This window comes from Chrysochloris asiatica, unplaced genomic scaffold (genome assembly GCF_000296735.1).
Source record: "Chrysochloris asiatica unplaced genomic scaffold, ChrAsi1.0 scaffold00269, whole genome shotgun sequence".
NCBI lineage: Eukaryota > Metazoa > Chordata > Mammalia > Afrosoricida > Chrysochloridae > Chrysochloris > Chrysochloris asiatica.
This window is the reverse complement of record NW_006408787.1, coordinates 3,315,110-3,319,200: the sequence shown is the minus strand read 5'-3', so window position 1 is coordinate 3,319,200 and position 4,091 is coordinate 3,315,110.

Below are 4,091 nucleotides of genomic sequence, written 5' to 3'. Positions count from 1 at the left end.
CAGAGAATATCAGAAAGATGTTTACCTGTGCTTTATTGACTATGCAAAGGCTTTTGATTGTGTGGATCATAACAAGCTATGGACAACATTGCAAAGAGTGTTCCGGAACACTTAATTCTGCTCATGTACCTGAGGAATCTGTACATGGACCAAGAGGCAGTTGTTCGAATAGAACATGGGAACACTGGATGGTTTAAAATTAAGAAAGGTGTGCAACAAGGTTGTATTCTTTCACCATACTTATTCAACCTGTATGGTGAGCAAATAATCTGAGAAGTTGGGTTATATTAAAAAAAATAAATAAAAGTGCCATTATAATTGGAGGAAGACTCATTAAAAACCTGTAATATGCAGATGATACAACCTTGCTTGCTGAAAGTGAAGAGGACTTAAAACATTTACTGATGAAGATCAAAGAGCACAGCCTTTGATATGGATTTCATCTCAATGTCAAGAAAACAAAAATCCTCACCACTGGACCAATAAACAACATTCTTATCAATTGAGAAAAGATTGAAGTTGTCAAGGACTTCATTCTTCTTGGATCAACTAAAAACACTCACGGAAGCAGCAGTCAAGATATTAAACGACCTATTGCATTAATCAAATCTTCAGCACAAGACCTTTGTAAAGTGTTAAAGAGCAAAGATGTCAGCTTGAGGACTAAGGTGTGCCTGACCCAAGCCATGGTATTTTCAATAACCTCATACACATGTGAAAGCTGGACAATAAATAGAGAAGACCATAGAAGAATTGATGCTTTTGAATTATGGTATTGGAGGAGAATATTAAATGTGCCATGGGTTGCTCATAGAACCACCAACCAGATCTGTGTTGGAAGAAGTGCAGCCAGAGTGCTCCTTGGAGGCCAACATGGCCAAACTTCATCTCTCATACTTTGGATGTATTGTAAAGAGGAACCAATCACTGGAGAAGGATATCATGTTTGGTAAGGTGGAGAGTCAGAGTAAAGAGGAAGACACCTAGTGAGATGGATTGGCTAAGTGGCAGCATCAGTGGGCTCAAGCATGACAACAATTAAGTTGTTCCAGGATTGGGCAGTGTTTCATTCTGCTGTGCATAAGGTCACTATGAGTTGGTACTGACTCAATGGAACCTAACAACAAAAATAACAAATTTTATAGATAGGTAGTCCTGGTGTGGCACTATGGGCTAATGCCTTATACTGAAAATTCAGTTTGAACCACAAAGTCAGTGCTTCAAGTTCACCAGCCACTCCTTGGAAACCCTATTTATACATAGATGTTGTTGTTGTTGTTGTTGTTGTTGTTGTTGTTGTTGTTGTTGTTGTTAATGTCATTGAGTCGGTTCCAACTCATAACAACCCTGAATAGGGTTTCTGAGGAGTGACTGGTAAGCTCAAACCACCTATATTGCAGTTCAAAGGACCTTGCAATCCAACGCATTCACCTTCAGCACCACACCAGGAGTCTGTTGATAGATAGATGATAGATAGATAGATAAATAGATAGATAGATAGATAGATAGATAGATAGATAGATAGATAGATAGATATTTTATAGATAGATAGTCCTGGTGTGGCATGTTGGTCTAATGTCCTGTATTGCAAAGTTGGGTTGAACCACAAGGTTGGCGGTTCAAGTTCACTAGCTGCTCCTTGACAAAACTCTATACTGTGTTGCTATGAGTAGTAACCTACTCGACAACACTTAACAACAACAACAACATTTTATAGCTAGAGAAACTGCAAGAACTAGTGTTTTAGATAGGGGTCAATGACTTTTACAACAGGGTACTGTTTTTCAAATTGGAACAAATGCAATCATAAAACTGTAAGATTATAGGGAGCATATCTTGGACACCTGGAGTCCTGCTGTGGTGCTGTGGGCTAATGTGTCAGACTGCAAAGTCGTCTGAACTGCTTGGCCAGTGGTTCAAGCTCACCAGCTGCTCCTTGGAAACCATATACAGGGTTGCTATGGGTTGGAATTGACTTGATGGCACTTAACAACAATAACATCTTAGATACCTGCAAATCCATAATTCATTTAAATTCATAGTTGAATCAGTTAGAAAGTTCATAAAGCCATCACATATAAGGCAAATGCTACCCTATTGTTTTATCAGTCCATAGCAGTACATTGTTATTGTTAAGTGCCGTTGAGTCAGCTCCAACTCATAGCGACCCCGTATGAGTTTTTGAGAAATAGGAGGTGAGGTTGAATCACTGACCTTGCAATTCAAACTGACCTTGGGGCCAGTGCCTTAACCTGCAGCACTGCAGCAAGACTCCGATAAGTTATGCTGTGGTTAAGTGCCGTCAAGTCAGCTCCATTTTATAGCATGTTGTTCAGGGTTTCCCAGGAACAGCTGTTGAGTTTGAACCACCGACCTTGGGGTTCAAACTGATCTTACAGTCCAGCGCTTTTTGCTGCAGTGCCACACCAGTTGAATAACCTCCCTGAAAGCTGTTTTTCAGAGACCAGCAGTTACACTCAGAAGAAAAGTAGTTCCAATCAGACTCAACTGCTTTTGGTCCTCACACATGCACAGAGACTCTAAGGTAACAAAACCAACCTATTAAATAACCCTGAACAAAATTACCTGTTTTCCCAGAGCCCAAAACCATAAAAAACATTCTCTCCACCTACACAGTGTGTATTAAATATTGCATGACCTTTTAAATCAGTGTACAAGAGTTCAAGCAATTCCCAGTCTTACCATACCTCATTTTATGAATGAGTATAATTTCCTTTTCAGATATTACATAAATTATTGACACCATAGCATTCTGGGGAACTAGAGATATAAGGAATGAGTCTACTAGATCCTTACTTTGTGCTTTGAAATAAAATCTACTTTATCTTTCTCATGGACTGATGACCAGTGATTGGAATTTTGTATGAAACTGGCAGGGGCCTACCTTTGGTACAGTTACAAATTTTGACAATTCTGGTGAGAAATTAAGTTCCTTAGGTCTGCCCACACAGAGTCAGGCACCCCTTCAGACTTTGGGCAGACTCGCTACCAAACCTCAGCGTTCATGGATCCTTTTGTTTTGGAGTAACAAGTTAAGTTTTCCTCCTGGGGTAGAGGTGCTCTCTGGCCTGAAAAACAAAATTCTTTGAAAATCAGAAATTAGTCTAATTGAGGACATCTGCTGAGTAAGTTTTCTGGAGTAAATGACAGGTCCTTTTACTAGACAATTCAGTCATAACTTTAAAAAAGTCTCATTGGCATTATATCTTATTATTCAATTGCCCATTTCAAAAGGAACAGGCCCAGAATATGACTGCATACAGATAACGGAACAAATTTACTCTAGCTGACTTGATTGGTCTGACAAAATATTGGATAACTTAGACTTAGAATTATTTACATATAGAAGTGTCTTCATGTAGCAAGGGGTCTGAAGAACCAAATATATAGTGGTTACTTTTCAAGAAATCAAGGCGACCTAGGCACTGCTACCTGGCAACTCAGCCCAAAAGGTACAGATCATTGCTGTGATGCAGGCTTACTGAATAAATACCATCTAACACATGACCAGACATGCATTTTCTATTCTTTAGTAACATGGTTCATTTGAAAGAGCAGGGTTTCCTCACCTCAGGGAAAAGGGACGTTAAACACACTGAGGCAATTTTGACTCTCATAAAAGCCAGCTGTTGCAGACTGCAATAAACTGTCCCATTCATCAAAAGGCAGAGATGCATGTAATAAAAGGAAATCATCATGTAGATTGGACAGCCTAACAGGTAGCTGAGACCAAAACCCCAGTGTATTATCTGTCTAGACTAGACTTTCACATGCCAGATTTTTGTCCAGTTTACTCAAGCCATGATTTGGGCTGAGGAGAAGAATGGAGATTTGATATTGGAAATAGAAACTAAGGATGGGTATATAACTCCAGAAAGTGTTCCTGGTCTCTGAAAGTTTGATACACTCCATCATTGAAGTAGCTCAGCAGAGCACTCACTATGGGAGAGATGCTCTGCATACTACAGTGTCCAAGCTTGTCAGATGACCCAACATGCAATTAACAATATAACAATTTCTCCTTGGTGCCAAGAACAATGCACAAACCAGAGGCCCATACACAATATCAA